General features: G+C 36.3%; 1 long non-coding RNA gene across 2 annotated transcripts in view; it reads right to left on the minus strand.

Annotated features, from left to right (window-relative positions):
* Positions 1-308: 308 nt before the first annotated feature.
* The window catches only part of LOC141376859 (uncharacterized), a 73,616-nt gene continuing 56,213 nt past the window's right edge, over positions 309-17,711 (minus strand). The window contains exons 4-5 of one of the 2 annotated variants that reach the window (XR_015504436.1): positions 2,225-2,285; positions 309-2,115 (exon numbers count right to left, since the gene is read on the minus strand). This is a non-coding gene — a long non-coding RNA (uncharacterized LOC141376859). Of the gene's footprint in view, positions 2,116-2,224; positions 2,286-10,937; positions 11,636-17,711 lie in introns of those variants that run through there. The other variant, XR_015504435.1, reaches the window with a different exon arrangement.

Raw genomic sequence — 17,711 nt, forward strand, 5'->3', positions numbered from 1 at the left:
GCATTTTTAAACTACAGCTCAGCCTCTTTACCCATTGTCCATTCTGGTTTCTCCTAAAGTTTATTCTCCACCTCCATAAATTGGTGGAGTTTTGTTATTGTTTTGCCACTTTCGCCTCTAACTTGCTACAGTAAGCTAGGGTTGGTGGAGCTGCTCATGTATATTACATTGCACAGAATCTGACTAGGTTCATTTTAATCTAACTTCAACTAAACCAGCATTATATCTACCTGGCATGCTAAACATGCCTCATAATATATAAAGAAACATGGTAAGACTTTTATTTATTTGTTTATTTATTTTATTTTCCCCTTACCGTCTCTGTAAAGTGGATTTGACAGCTTACATTATATGAAGTGCTAAAGAAATAAAAGTGACTTGACTTTTTTTTCTGTTATTTAAACTTAAAAAGTGATTAGTTGACTTTACTTACAGTGAGTAAACGTGATGCTTTTAAAGCAATTAGTTGACTTTACTTAAAAAGTGAGTAAATATGTTGCTAATGTGCATAATTATAAAAATAAAGACCAGTCAACTTAACAATTTCAAGTTATAATGGGTTTACTTACTTGTTTAAAGTTAAGTTAACTTGTTGTTTTTAAGTTGTTTTATGTTCAATTCAATTCAATTTGTAAAAAAAAAAAAAAACAATAAGGACAGCATGAAGGACTTGTGCAGAACCCAGAATTTTTAGCAGTGCTTTTATAAGTAACAAATTGCTTTTTACAATTTAATAATCTATGTAAGATTTCCGTTTGCACATGCAGAGCTTCACATAGAGATCTGATTTCATCATCATCTAGAGTCTATGAAAAATAGAGCAATCTCAGGCAGAATAAACCCAGAAGGACTGTGACAACATCTTTAAGACACTAGAAGAAGCCCGCCTGCAAGCTACCTGGTGAGATCAGATGCTTTGTGAAGCACTGGCTGCTGTCAGACTCCTTGTGCAAATATAAATCTTACTGGATTATTACAATTAAAAGCAAATATCATGTTTAGAAATGTAGACGATTACTGACACACTATAAAGCATTAAACACAACACCAAAAATATAGAAATAACTGACCTAAAACCTTGTGCAAACATAAATCTCACTGGATTATTGCAATTAAGAGCAAAAATTGTGGTTTTAAATGTAGACTGATAATGAGACACTATATACTACACCAAAAATATAAAAATAACTCACCTAAAACCTCCTTGTGCAAATATAGGAGCAAAAAAACATGTTTAGAAATGTACACTGATACTGGAACACATTTTAAAGTACTGTACACTACTTCAAAACTAAAGAAATAACTTACTTAAAACCTCCCTGCACAATTATAAATATCACTGGATTATCACAATTAACAGCAAACATATTCGGAAATAATGCAGACAAAACATTACACACCCAAAAAAATAAAATAACTAAAATATGTAGTTGTTGCTGTTCTTGTTGCATTTAAATCTTCCTTATGCAAACATAAATTCCATTGGATTATTACAATTAACAGCAAACATTTGTTGGAAAAGAATGTAGACTAATATTTGCTTCAGAAACATATACACTAAAAAAATAAATAAATAAATAAAAAAAACAGCACAGGCTCTTTGTGGATATGTACCTGTCTGCATTTCTGCAGAGTGCAAATTATGCAGCCTGAGGAATGTTTGGCTGCCTTTTGTCTTTAAAGTGAATTCTACGGGTATGGCTCATTGTATGGCTCCTGTTTCTTTACCAGCTCCGTACCAGCTGACCCCTTATCTTTGTGTGTAGAGCTTATTCGATGTTACCAGTTTGCCCAGTAAATAGTCATATACATTGGTAGACGTGGGAGGTGGAGTGGAGGTGACCGTGATCACAGGGTTCGAGTCCAGCAAAGAACGATTCCAGAAACCAGGTAAAACATAAGAAAAATAATTAAACAAATAAATAAATAAACAACAGGCTGAAAAGGTAGTGAAATCATGTGGCTGCAACAGCTTTTCTTTCTTTAGATTGCTTTTGAAAACACTATCGGTTGGGTTTAGAGAAGGGGAAGGTTGGGTGTGTCAGTGGGTCAGTCGGTTCATCAGTCAGTCGACAGCTAAGCTGGCCTGGTCGGCTGAAGTGTGTATTGCGCCATCTGGTGGATTTATGAGAGAAGAGGACGTGCGAGAGAAATTTGCTATGATCAAAAAGCACACTGCGCCCTCTGGTGGATATATAAAAACAAAAACTGCGAGCAGACATACCTCTGGTTACATTTTTAGCTGTCCCCAGAAATGTAAACCTGGGTACGTATCTGCAATGAGCCTGGGATAAAAAAGAAAGAAAGAACTCATTTTAAATATATTATTTTATTAAAATATATTGTCAAGACTTGTATTGTTTCAGCTAATTTTAAATAAGTAGTTTGAACAAACAACAAAGATATTTTTTTTAGAGTGTAACACACTGCATACATTCTGTATTTTTCATCATGTTATTATTATTATTTGTTGGGGGTCAGTCCATCTTAAGTGAATTTCTGTGCATCCCATGTCTTTATTAGCTGAAATATGATGGTGTATTCTCTGATTTGTCTCTACGGTCATGGATGGTTGCACCTATGAGCTGATTTTCATTGATCTAAATTACCTGTCTGGTTGGGTAGCCAGCGGATAGGGAAATATGAAGGCATAAAATCGGAGTCCTTTCAGTTCATTTTCTATATTCTGTCTCTGGCAATGGACCAGGCTATAGGACCAATCTGCTTGAAATTGATTTTTCCTCTCCCAGTATCAGAGATCAGACATATCAGGCTGGTATGGAGCTATTTCTTTATTCATTTCAATAATTCATGGGCTAGAGGGAAATGATTTCAGGGAAAGAGTTTTTCAATTACATTGTGGCCACGCGGGGCCCTTTATTCCCCCAACCTACATCTACAGAGATGGCTACAATGAGATTTTGCTTTGAAATCATAATGTAAAGGTGCATTTCAAAATATACTAATAAATATGTAGAAAAAGAACCGGGATCATAAACCCTGTGGGAATGTGAAAGATACCAGGAGGAGTGAATAGAGAGCAGTTTGGCGCTCGTGTGTCAGACAGGCAGATTTTATTTTATTTTTTTTTCAATGCTGGGCTGTAAGACAATATAAGGCAGCAGTCAGAGGACTGTTCACAGCAGTGCATCTGGTGGAGCGGGAAAATAATTGTTTTTTTTTCCCATCCACTTATCAAGTCTAGTGTGTACATTAATAACCTACTATATAGAGAGGATTCACATAGAGACTGACAGTTCTGAGACTAGAAAGAGATGACTTTTCTAAAAAATATGTAAAAATTATACATTAAAAAAATATAGAAAAGTTGCTGTCACTTATTTCCCTTTATGTCATTTGAATCTAGAGCAGTCAGGTCATGCTTGTGACGTGGTACAATCCAGAAACCCCACTCATAAATAAAATAATTATTGTGTTTTTTTTGTTTGTTTTTTTGGGCAACAGTCTTTATACAGTCTGTTGCCTAAAATTGCATATATATATATATATATATATATACACACACACACACACACGCGCACACACACACAGTGTCCAGAGGACAATATATTAAGCTAATATACATAATCTCAGACGGTGACACAGACATTTATCTTTTATGTACAGTCACATCTCATTCATATAGGGCGTCAGTGCTTCATTCACTTTGAATGGGTGACATCAAGCGTTATTGAATTGAATTGTGGGTTCATCAGCCGGAAGCATCAGCCAATCAGATCGCTTTATGCAAATATCTCAGCTCAGACAATAGCTGATTGCAGACTTTCTTCATTGGCTGGCGCGATCAAGTCAGCTTCAACTTTAGACAAGCATTGACTATGAAGCCTTGTGTAAATCGGGCATAAGAGATCATTTACATCTAGGCGATTGCTCTCACAGAATAATTCTCAACAGGCTCCATAAAACTGAAGGGCTTTATTCTGCAAGAACAACTGCCAAGATGTACATTTTTAAGTTTATTCCATGGCTACTTGTAACCATCAAATAGATATAAAAAAATTAAAATAAAAACATTTATTTGAGCTGTAATAATATGATTGCTTTTACACTAAACAAAACATATTGCAGAAAAAGTAAGTGACCAGTGATCGACCAACTAGAATCCAGTATTCCCAGAGAGCTGTGTAATAATTGTGAATAATGTATCTTGGAATGTTGTGACTGACCAATAAGAAATAAGTATTCGGGAGAGCTGTGTGATAACTGCGAATAACATACGTTAGAATGGTGTGATTGACTGATCAGAATCAAGTATTTCAGAGAGCTGTGTTATAATGGGAAATAAGGTACCTTGGATTATTCAGACTGACCAACCAGAATCAAGTATTCCAAAGAGCTATGTGATAATTTAAATAGCATACCTAGCAAGGTTGAGATTGACAAATCAGAAATAAGTATTCTGGAGAGCTGTGTGATAACTGGGAATAACGCATGTTGGAATGTTGTAATTGACTGATTAGAATCAAGTATTTCTGAGAGCTGTGTGTTAATTGGAAATAAATTACCTTGGAATGTTCAGATTGACCAACCAGAATCAAAAATTCAAAGTAGCTATGCAATAATGGAAATAGCATAACTAGGAAGGTTGTGATTGACCAATCAATAATAAATATTTAATAGAGCCATGTAATAACTGGGAATAATGCACCTTAGAATGTTGTGACTGACCAATCAAAAACAAGTTTTCCGGAGAGCTGTGTAATAACAGGGAATATAGAATCCTGGAATATCCTGGTTGACCAATCAGAATCAAGTATTCTAAAGAGCCTTGTAAAATCTGGAAATAATGTACTGTATCTTGGAATGTTGTGACTGACTAATCAGAATTTGACCAATCAAAAATCAAACATTCAGAAGAGCTTTGTAATAACTGGGAATAATGTACTTTGGAATGTTGTAATTCACCAATCAGATTCAAGTATCCTGAAGAGCCCTGTAATATCTGGGACTAATGTATTTTGGAATGTTGTGATTGACCAATCAGAATCAAGCATTCAAAAAAGCCTTGTATTAACTAAAAAACATTGCCTTGTAATGTTGTGATTGACCATTTAGAACATTCTAAAGAGCCTTGTAATACCTGGAAGTAATGTACTGTAACTTGGAATGTTTTGATTGACAAATTTAGAATTTGACTATTCAGAATCAAAGATTCCAAAGAGATTTGTATTAACTGGGAATAATGTACCTTGGAATGTAGTGATTCACCAATCAGAATCAAGCACTCGGAAGAGCCTTGCACTAACTGTGAATAATGTACCTTGGAATGTTGTGATTGACCAATCGGAATGAAACATTCTGAAAAGCCTTGTAATAACTGGAAATACCTTGGAATGCTGCAATTGACCAATTAGAATTAAACACTCCAGAGAGCAGTAAAGTGCAAATTTTGAATGCTACGATTGACCAATAAGAATCAAGAATTTTTAAGAGCCTTGTAAATATTGAAAATCTAAATTTGAATGTGGTGACTTTGTTCTGGTCTAAAGAACAGACTATTTACAGTTTTTCAAAATAGCAACGCGGCAAAACACGCCTGCTTTTTTAGACCAGAACACCTATGGGCGCACATATGATCGCAAATGCATTTGCTATTTAAACAGTGTGGCGCAATGCTTTAAAATGAACCTTGTGCCGAGGTGACAGTAGCAAATAGCAATTGCGTTGCGTCTTGCACCAGATGTATGATAGGGCCCTAAATGTGTGATTTCACTAAACAGTGGCCGTTTATAGCTACTGAAATCCAGTTCTCAATTCAAATGAGTACCTTGAAACCCTGCAAACAGTACTCATACGTCAAATCTTAATGACATGATAATACTGTATATCATCATAAAAGCTTTAGCAATTATCACAAGAAGAAAATTTGATACGTCTTATGCCTAAACTTCAGTTTGAAGTCTAAAGTGAGTTGTGTTTGGTTGCAGCTAGCCTCCCAGCTTCTGTTTTCTTGAAGATTATTGGAAAAGTGTGAATACTGATGTGGTTTTCCCTTGGGAGAAGCACAGCTGTGGTCTCCTGTGGTCCTCGCTCTCCATCGCCCCTTAATTACTCCTGAGAAGTGCTCACATTTACTGATTAACTGCATCAAAAGACTTTTAATGAGAATTCATGTTTAATCATGCATCTTTTGTGTGGTTAACCACATGTTGTTTGAGCCTGTGTGTGCAGTTGGGGGGAAAAAGTAAAGAAGCAGGTGTGCGAGAGATACCGAGGGTCATTTCTCACCTTTTTTCTATTTTATTTAGAGAACTTTCCTGGCATTTCTAAATCTGGATTTTCAATTTGCCATTTTAATAAGAGCCATGTTGTCTTCCGTTTAGAGGAAGCATGAAATAAACCTAATCACTTGTGTTGCCAGACATTTTTTTTTTTCCATATTTCTCAATTATCTCTTCGAAAATGAAGATTCTGTTTTCTGGATCAATTACACACACACACACACGCTCACTGAGACTGCAGAATAACTGCATACGAAATGTGTGTTATCATTCTCAATTTCATGCAGTCTCATTCTAAGTATGCATCTTTATCCAAATTGATTGCAGTTCTCATTTTCATAGAATTACTTTGAATATCTAAGAGAGAGAAGCTCTCTGACGGCTCAGCAGGATGAGTCTCTGGTGCACATAAATACATGCTGTTAAACATATCCTCATTTGCACACACTGTGCTATAAAGATAAAGAGTTGGTATTGATTTTGATAGAAATATGTGTGTACTTTTAAGATTTTTAATACCTGGAAATATTTCTCGACATGTTTTATTTAATGTTTCCAAATAGTATGTGTGTGTGTGTGTGTGTGTGTGTGTGTGTGTGTGTGTGTGTGTGTGTGTGTGTGTGTTTAAAACCAATGACCATTTTTGCATCACTTTGCACCTTTAGTGGCTGTGTCATTGTTACACCTAAAATGAATTTTGGTAATCCCCTGTTCTCGCGGCTGCGGTGCACACGGTAGTAGTGGTCATTTTGAACACACACCAACTGTATTTACTTATTTAAAAAATCATTAAGAACTATATTTTAATAACTGTCATAACTCTTTTATTCACAGTGCACAATTAGGCTCACAACAGTCTATACACCAACAATTTGATAGTTTATAAAAGATAAATCAAGCTTAAGTTTCGATAAAGTTTACTTTTTCAGTAATTTTAAAGGTTTTCTGCAGTTGACAGAAATGCGAATTAAATGCAGCCACTGTCTTTTCAGTTTGTTATGAGTCATTATTTAATGTTTGTGTGGATACATTCGCAGACTCTATGCCTCAAGGTTTGATGTTTAGAGATGCGCTTCTGCATACCTTGCTTGTAACAAGTCATTACTGTTGCCTTTCTATCAGCTCGAACCAGTCTGGCCATCCTCCTCTGACCTTTGACATCAACAAGGCATTTGCACCTACAGAACTGTCACTTACTGTATATTTTCCCTTAGTCGGACCATTCTCTGTAAACACTAGAGAAGTTTGTGTTTAAAAATCCCAGGAGATCAGCAGTTTCTGAAATACTCAGACCAGCCCATCTGGCACCAACAACCATGCCACGTTCAAAGTCACTTAAGTCCCTTTTCTTCCCCATCCTGATGTTCAATTTGAACTGCAACAGATCGTCTTGACCTTGTCTACATGCCAAATGCAGTTGCTGCCATGTGATTGGCTGATTAGAAAAACGATCAGTTGGACAGGTGTACCTAATAAAGTGGCCGGTGGGTGTACATCTGTAAACGACTTCAATATAAATATTTAATAAGTTTTTGTTTTTCATAACACTGGATAAACAATAATGAAAAATACTATTGAATAATACAATTAAAAATGTCCAACAAGCACTTAGAGAACAAGATAATGATAGTTATCTTATGTACTTAAATAATGTTTACTTTATTGTTTTATAAGCAGATGTTAGTTTTATTATAAAAAAAATAAATAATTTTCTTTGCAGGAAAAAAAACAAAAAAACAAGAAAGATTCATTACAATTATTGGAAAAAAGGTGGTTTGTCATCTCCAGGTTGGAGGAAAGTCCTTCCCCCAGGTGGAGGATGTCAAGTACCTTGGGATTTTGTTCACGAGTGAGGGAAGAATGGGACGCGAAATTGACAGGTGAATTGGTGCAGCAGCAGCAGTTACGTGGTCAATGTATTGGTCCATTGTGGAAAAAAAGGAGCTTAGCCAAAAGGCAAAGCTCTCGATTTATTGGTCAATCTACGTTCCTGCTCTCACCTATGGTCATGAAATTTGGGTCATGCCTGAAAGGACAAGAACTCTAATACAAGCGGCTGAAAATTAGTTTTCTATGCAAGGTGGCAGGGGGCACCCTTATAGATAAGGTGAGGAGCTCTGTAACCCGGGAGGACTCAAAGTAGACTCGCTGCTCCTCCACATCGAGGAAAGTCAGCTGAGATGGCTCAGTAATCTGTTTCGGATGCCTCCTGGACGCCTACCAAGGGAGGTGTTCCAGGTATGTCCCACTGGAAGGAGGCCTCGGGGAAGACCCAGTACAGGCTAGAGGGACTATGTCCCTCTACTGGCCTTGGAACGCCTCAGGAACCCCCGGGAGGAGCTGAAGAAAGTGGCTGGGGACTGCTGCACCCGTGACCCAGCCCCAGAAAAGCAGATGAAGATGGGATGAGATTAATTACAGAAGTATACACATTTATTTTAAATATCTGTTTTTATTAAACTACATCAAATACACCTGCCAAGCTTTCTTAATTTAGAAAGTTATTTTTAAAAATTAACTTAAGAATACAAATATAATTTTGAGAGGTTTAAATATCAAAAAATATAATGTCCAATATTATTTACATACCAAAACCTTATTTATTTATTTCATTGAAACATGTTCTGTTTTTCATCCAAGTGGATGGTAAAGTAACTGTGACATTCTGGAAAGAATAGAAATGATTAATTAATGTGATAATATTTCAATGGGGTTTATACAGCATAATGGCTATGTAAAATTATAAATAAATCAGAATAAATTTTGGGCAAACTTTTATAAATACACAAACCAATTCTGATATCCATCCATAAATCTATACAAGATTTATTCAATATTTCAGATTTTTAGTCATATTATATGCTCAAGTAAAGGAGGTTCGTGTCTAATCATGCTGCTAATTTGAAAGGTTTATCATTCAAACTAAAAACAGAATATTATATTTCACAAACATAACAACGACATCATTCTACTGTGAATTTTTAGGATTAAACTTAGAAAAGCAATGAATAAAGGCAGATATAAGCTGACATGACAGGGTACATAGCAGCTGTAAGGAAACAGAAGATCTCCTGCCTGACTCCAGCTGAAAGCTCACAGTAAAGAATAGACTTGGCCTTTTTTCATACAGTATCAGAGTTGTTTCTCTCAGACAAATGGAAAGCAAACAGAAGCAGTCTTATAAGCTTACAGTGCTTTAGTCCTCTCCACAGAATTTAAGACATCAACAATCCTACATCTAATCTAGAGTTTTACAAGAGATCTCAGCAACTTTAGACTGTGCTCGTTGCTGCTAAGATACTTTTCCAAAGTCTGTCATCAAGTAAAGTCATATAATTAATTAACATTATAAGATATAACTGGGCCCATGCTAAATCTGCACCCACAGAAATCTGCAGATGTTTTCCAACTTTGAGTCTATTTTATTCAACCCAGGCTCATTGAGAATATGTGCCCTTGACTATGTTCCTGTGAACAAATATGTACACTTTTGGCAATCTAAAATGCATTACTGTGGCACGTTTTCTCTTATGTGTCATTTCTAGTAAATCAGCGGCCGATGTGGACATTACTGTGAATATTAATGTCTTTCTCATGCATGTCTGTGAGAGAAGCCGGTCGACCTGTAACATAATTTATCAACTTGATATTGATGACCCACTCACCCCCTTCCCAATAGATATTCAAAAGCAAACTAGAAAAGAAAAGAATGAAAAGCAGCGTGTTTCTACTGTGACCTCACATGTTTTTTTTTTTGGAAGGAGGGGGGGGGGGGGTTGCTTTACTGTTTGAGGAACCGTCATTCATTGGATTCATTGAACTTAAACCCTGTTCCGCTTCACTCTGCCTCCCAAATTTAGTGGTTTACATAATGAGCAATCTAAACTACTAAGCAAACCAGTCACGCCGATCAAGCCGGCCATACAGTGGTAAGTGGTCAGCAGTGCCAGCCTGTATCAATGGGCTTTTTACACACAAAACACAACAATACGTACCTGCGAGCACATATTTGTCGGTTATCAAAATTGTACATGTACGTTTTCCCTACATGCCTGTGTTAATTACTCAGTTTTTTTATCATTAATTTCTTCAGTGTTATCAAATAATATGTATATGATTTCTGTACAATACTATTAGTAAAATTTTAATTCCAGAGATTTTCAATAAGGTTATGTTCAGGACTATGATCAGGCCATTTTATTATTTCAGTTATTTCAGCTTCAAAAACTGCTTTACACAGTTGGCTAAAGTGATATTTGTATTCAACTGAACTGAATCTGGACGTCAAAGTGGCACAGTGCGTAGCAAGATCACTGCACAGCAAGAAGGTCTCTGGTTTGAGCCCCGGCTGGGTCAGTTGGCATTTCTGTTTGGAGTTTGCATGTTATCCTTGTGGTTACGTGGGTTTCCTCCATACACTTTGGCCGTAGTGTATGTGTGTAAATGCAAGAGTCTATAGGTGTTTCCCAGTGTTGGTTAGCAGCTGGAAGGGCATCTGCTGCGCATTTAAAACATATGCTTAATAAGTTGGTGATTCATTCCACTGTGGTGACCCATGATTAATAAATTGACTAAGCCAAAAAGAAAATGAACTAAATCCAATTTGAAACCAACAATAAAATTCTACTTCTCTACGGTCTGACATGGTGACCCCCCCCCCCATTACCCCATGCCCCCCATCATGACTTTGATGTATTTTTTAAAGACACATAAATATTTTATTTGACAAACTTGAGCATTTTTGGCTACAACAGTTGTGTAAACAGTTGTGCTACACCAGGTTGTGTAAACATTGCCTTAAGAAGGTCACACTCCTGACGTGTCGCATTGCGCCAAGCCACAACACATCCTGCCTTTACATGGTGGTCAATATGTTACTAAGCAAAGCAAACACATGTAAATGTCAGCACCGGTGTGTGTACCCTCACAGAAAACGATGTTTGCAATTCTAAAAGTGTTTGACCCTTTTTAGTCTACCAAATAAATAGGGCTTTACTACTAGCTGTCAGACCCATGTTTTATTTCCCAATAAATCGTATACATTTTGTAATTTTGATCTCCTCTGTATATCACAACATGCTCATTTTACAACCTTACACCGACAATCAAAATGACTGAACAGGATTGGGGTGTCAATATAATTCATGACTCCACAAAACCCATTTCTAATGATCCCATCTCTCTCACTCATACCCCACTACCAAATATGAAAGTCTTCGGAGCTCTGAAAAGAAAACCCTCTCTCCCTCCAGAAAGTCTCCTCTGAACGGCTGTAATCAAGACAGTCAGGAAGCGTCTGCCAAAAGCCGCCAGGGTTCAAACCAACGTGGACCAGTCTCTTCACAATCAAGACAGGCAGAATGAAAGCCATTTGAGGTGGGAGACGAGAGATGCTGTGTTGATGAGAAAAAAGAAACATCAGCCTGTGGACAATCACTTCAGAAATGCTGTCTTTTCCATCTCAGTCTTAGTCTGTCTTGTCCTTTTTCCACCAGTCTGTGTGTATTACCATTACTGACGTGGACCTGACGCTATTCTACTTCACAGAGACAAAAAGACATGAAAAGCAAATGATCTGATGCTTTTTTTGTAATGTTATTATGACCACGGTGTAAAATGTGCAGAGAGGGAAAAGGTTTTTGTTCCTCTGGTGATTAGTGTATCATTTCACCATTAGGAGGAGATTCTTTATTAAATACCTTTGCTAATAAAACCATGCGCTCAAAGATTAATCATATCATCCCAGGTTTAAATGAATCAATTGCCTTCTCTTTTTCACTGTGGGCTATAAAGCTGTCCGCCGCTCTATGAGATGGGGTCAAATATTGAAGCTCTTATATAGAAGGCTACGGTTGAAGCGTCTCAGCAGGGAAGCTTGACACATTATATGAATTAAAGATGAATTATAGTGATGCGCTGCTCTTGATATTCACCACAGAAAGTTAAATGCCTTTAAAGTGTGTTAATTTGAACTCCTGCTTGGATATCCGAAAAGCGTTTTTGAAGGGCTTTTGAAGTTAACATGAGAATCGGGCCTATTCTGTTTGCTTGCTGAAAAGACATTAATAGTCTTATTAAATTTAAATAATTGGTGCATGTTTTTTTTTTCTACTTTATGTTAGGAGTGGCATTAAAATTTGATTAAATGCAGCATTAAATAAATAACTATGTATGCAAATAAATAAATCGTGATTTTTTTTTCATTGACAGATTTTTTATGACAAATTATCAAAACTGAAAACTCAAAAACATAAATAAATAAATGGTGAGTAAATTAATATAAAATAAAAAATACTTTAATAGTAGAGAACATAATAATTATAATTAATAGTGACATTTTTGTTGACATACAATAATATTTAATTATTTATTCTATTGCTTTATTTTTGTTTGTTTGTTTGTTTTAGTTTGTTTGTTTGTTTGATTATTTGTCCAACAGATAAGCAGTTACTTCTCCAACCAAGTGTCTTTATTTATTTATTTATTTATTCATTCATTCATTCATTCATTCATTCATTCATTCATTCATTCATTCATTCATTCATTTATTTATTTATTTTCAAAAATGTCCAACAGATAATCAGCTACTTCACCCATGTGCCTTTATTTATTTATTTATTTATTTATTTATTTATTTATTTATTTATTTATTTATTTATTTATTTATTTATTTCATTTATTTATTTGTTTGTTTGTTTGTTTCGACATTGTGTTGTAAAATGGTATCAAGTTAAATTTAAACCCAGATTACATTTGTAATTTTTTTTTTCCTGTTATGTGACATCTGTAAGTGCATGGTTGCAGTCTGCAGTTCATTTTAGTCAATTCCAGTGAGAATTCTGCAGCCTGAAGCTAATTCCCTAAAAACACTCAGGCAGAAATTTGTGGGTGATTACAAACAGGGAATTGAATTCTCAAACAATCTGACAGGGTTGTTATGAACTTCTGCTATGTATTTTGAGTCATTATGTCAGTACAAACAGCAGTTTTGATATATAAAAGATTTCCAAGGGTGTTAAGTGCAGCTCCGGAGACCGAAATAAAATTATGACGAACAATGCACCAAATAGGACAAAATGTAATATTTAAAGTATGTATAAAAACATTTTATGATTTACCCATCCGCTAATTATGTAGATTCATCCATTTTAAAGAATGAGCTTTACAAAAGCTTTCATCTAAATTAATGGCAGATAATTAAAAAAGTCACCATGACATCAAAATTTAAACGCATCACATGTTTACAAACACAAGTCACCTGTCAGTCACGAGAAGCTATACAATTCAATTCATCGTTATTTCTACAGCGCTTTTACAATGTAAATTGCATCAAAGCAGCTTAACATAGAAGTTGTAGGAAATTGAAACTGTGCCAGTCCAGTTCAGTGTGGCTTAAATTTCACTGCGGAAAGTCCAAACACTGAAGAGCAAATCTATGGATGCGCAACTCCACAAGTCCCAACCAAGCAAGCCAGTATTGACAATGAGTTCCTGAAAAACTTCATCTAATTCCATCCTACATTTTTTTCCCTATTCATATATATCCAGTGGTGCTGGTACAGGCCATATGACTACATTTTGAGGGTGTTGCAGATGAAAGTGAACGTTGGGTGGGCGGGATGGGTCATTAATTCACAATATCAGTAACCATTTCCCTCCTTTTTTAAATAACATCAAGCACCATCATTCATGTTAAAAAACAAACAAACTAACAAAAATGTATTTAATTCCTATTGAAGAAATTAAAATATCATCTACAGTACATCTTGTGTGTCCTGATGGTGAACAATAAATCATTTATTAATCTCTTTGTGAAGTTTATTTATAAACTAATTCCGAGAGGATCACATGCTTGATTGACCACGGCTGGTCCCGCATTAGCTAACACATGATTTACCAATCAGACTATTCCTTAGTCACTGTTAATAATCAAAGTTTCAAACCTCAGTTATCCTTGCCTTGAAGAATCCCCCCTTCCACCCCTACTCCTCCCCCTTTTTCTACATAGGGCAGCACGACAGCCCAATGTTTAGCACTGTTGCAGAATGTCACTGGTTCAGGTCCTTACCAGGCCAGTCAACATTTCAGTGTGGAGTTTACATGTTGTCGCTGAGCTTGTGTGGGCTTCCCCCAGGTTCCCCGGTTTCCTCCCATCATCCAAAGACATGGGACATAAGTGAATTGACTAAACCAAAACGATAAGCCCTTAGCCAGCAGTATATCCCTTATTTATCTTCAGCCATTAACAGCAGGAGAGTTCTCAAGATCTACATGAGCTCAAGCTCCCCTCTCACCCTGCAAAAGGGAGGAAGCCCTGTGCTCGAGGACCTTATAAGCTCAGTGCTGTCTCCCAGGACAGCATGCCAAACACACTTTATAACCAATCATCAGCTAAGCGTGAACTCTTAAAAAACTATTGTTGAAGACAATGCAACTTTTCAAAATAACTTATTCTAAATCTCACAAATTTTCTATATGTAATGTTGTTTAAATAGAAAATTAGTTTGCAACTAAGTTTTACAATAGACATAGTTTGACACTGACAAACTTTACCTTCATCTTTCACATTGTTTTATATTTTATACCCATCATCCAATATGATTCCAATGTGATTCCCAGTGAATTACTGGGAGGCCAAGCAGTTCTCCACAATCGATTATTGGCTCCACTTCTATGGAATGACCAATTTTGAAGGTCTACTTGCCCTGCTTACGCCAATTCTGATATGATTAAATAAAACAAAACCATAAAATATTAAAACTATTTTGCGCTACAATCACAAAGAAAGGAAAAAAAAATAGTTTGGATCCCTGAATGAATTGTGGGGCATACAAATGACTGTACAGACTCTACCTTTCTGTAAGACAGTGGTCAGACAAAGGCCGGCAGTATTGATTGAGATTGTGTTTCTGATAGCCTCTCTCAGCCTGCGGTCACACCCTCTCTGTGTTCTTCAGACGCGCTGAAACGCCAGCGATCAATACAAAGCCTTGCACTGCCGCCAGCCGCTGCTTATTCTCTAACCTGGGGCTTCCTTTGTTGTTTATTTTTCCGTTTCGGCTCAATGAAACAGATCTAAACTTTAATAAATATCATCTTGTGTACAGCGAAGGGGACATGCAGAGGCGTGGCGTGTAAAGTGGTGGAGATTAAAATGTCGCGGTCCTTTAAATGTGTGTGAGAGGCGTACAGACGAGTAATAATAATGTATGACTACTGGATCTGTATACTAATGCATAGTGATTGTTTTAAAAAGAATTAAAGGTCAGCTATCAGTTAGTGTTGGGTTGCCAATGTCACACTTGGAGATTTTAAGAGACTGAAGAGGATTTTACACTCAATGAATTCCAGAGATGAAAATAATGAATTAGAATGAAAACACCACTTCATTCTAAACTGTAGTGTGGCCCATTTGCTGAACCCTTTTGAAGGGTTTACCCTACAGAGGGAGAGCTTCAAAGGAATGAAGGCTGTAGGGGAGCTTCACTTTGTTCATAGTTTGTCTATCCACTGATCTATTTTTTTTTTAATTGACACATATAGGCTATTGATACATTATGATAATGAGTGCATTTTAAATGGGACAGGTCACCTCCCAAAGGTTGTTCCGAACTGAGAAACTCTAAATTGGCCTCTCAAAGACACTTGAAGAGTTTTGGTTTGCTATGTCCCTAATAACTCGTTTACACTGAGTGGTACGGTACAGTACGGTATGTTTTATAGACATTTCCACTGTCAAAAGGTACCTAAAAGCGAACCGCACTGTACTACGTTTTGGGTACCTTTTTGGAAGAGTACCAAGCAAAACAAAAGAGTATCAAAAGGCGGAACAAGACACGCAGCTAAATGCTATTGGTTAACAGAGATGTGTCACTAGCTTGTGGTACAAGCAGGAGAATAAAAACAAAGGAAGCGCCATTTTTATATACACAGCCAAGACATTACACCATAGGGCTGGGTGATAATTCGATATCGATAATTATCACAATATATAATTTTTCAATAAAACGATAATGACAATTCGATAATTGCTCGATAATATTTACGCACTATGCATAACGATCCGCAGGCATTTTGCAGCTTGCCCTTCCGGATGCCGCATGCAGTGCACATTTACAGCCATACAGTGTTAGCTGCACTTAAAGAGTAAGAAAAAATAAGGTAAAAAAGATCACAGTCACAGACATTGTTGACAAGAAACGTCACTAGACCTCAATCTTGAGCTACTTAGTTTTTTGCTATCCGACACAGAGCAACATGCACCGCAAACAGCGCAGATGACTAGTGTCATCAAAAGCAGGCAACATCACGCACCTGTTTCATCATTTTAAAACAGTACCACCCTTATAAAGATAATAAGAAATCACAGACCCAAGATAGTGTTGGTAAACCAGCGCAACTACCCAGCTGAGTTTCATGTCATCATTTTCGAATGCTGTGCCTTTAAAAAAAAAAAAACTGAAAAGACAGACGGAAGGTATGACTGACAACACAATCTCAATCACATCTCAAACCGACCGACTGACCGACCGATCGACCGACCGACCGATCGATTGATTGATTGATTGATTGATAATTCATGTCTTCACGGCCTCTTTAAATTATGGTTTCAAATAAATTTTTTCTTTTTCACTCAAGTGACTTCTACTGCATATAAACGCCCACTTGTTAAATGTAAAGAACAATAACTTAGTTCTGTGGGTTTTATTCAGATCCAAAGTGTGCTTTCTTATTGTTCAATAACAGTCTCTTTGCAAAAACTCAACATCAAGTTCACAAAACAAGTCATTAATTTGTTTCACACATCTGACAAAGTTCTCTGATGTGACCCTGGAATCACACAGTCTAAAGATTACTAAATAAAACATTTTCATAGGTTAGTTTCAGGGGAAATGTTAGTAAGGAGAAAGCTTCTTTTTTTAAAAGTTAGTGTGCTTTAATATTATTTTTTTTCTTTTTCTTTTTTTAAAGGCAACAGGAAACTGAGTTTCTCATATTGCGACCCATTAAAAGCTCTTTTATATAGCACTCTTAAATGGGCTAGGTTATACAGTATGCACAGGTTTTTGTTCTATTCACATCCTTTTGGTACAGCTGTGACCCTGGTATCAAAACGAAAGTATAGTGTCAGAAAGAATTAATGTATTAGTAATTCTAGCTCCTTCTGATTTGAACAAGTTTGCCTGCAAATTGAAATCTTCTCAATGGTCATTTTTATTTCCCTAAGCAGACTTGTTATCCAGGAGAAAGATAGACACTTAAAGCTCTTAAGGACATCTTTGACGGCACATGATATGCAAATACCTCTCATGGCAATGTGATTCTTTACCCTTTAGATTTTCTCTCGTCATTCACTGTTTCTTATCTGCTTAGCATCTCAGGTTTCTAATACTGAGTCTTACTTTTTTAATATTCTTTCTTTTTTTCTATGATACACAATGGACAAAGTTATTGGCTTCCCATCTCTGA

Source organism: Danio rerio, chromosome 12 (genome assembly GCF_052040795.2).
Source record: "Danio rerio strain M-AB ecotype USA chromosome 12, GRCz13ab, whole genome shotgun sequence".
Classification (NCBI taxonomy): domain Eukaryota; kingdom Metazoa; phylum Chordata; class Actinopteri; order Cypriniformes; family Danionidae; genus Danio; species Danio rerio.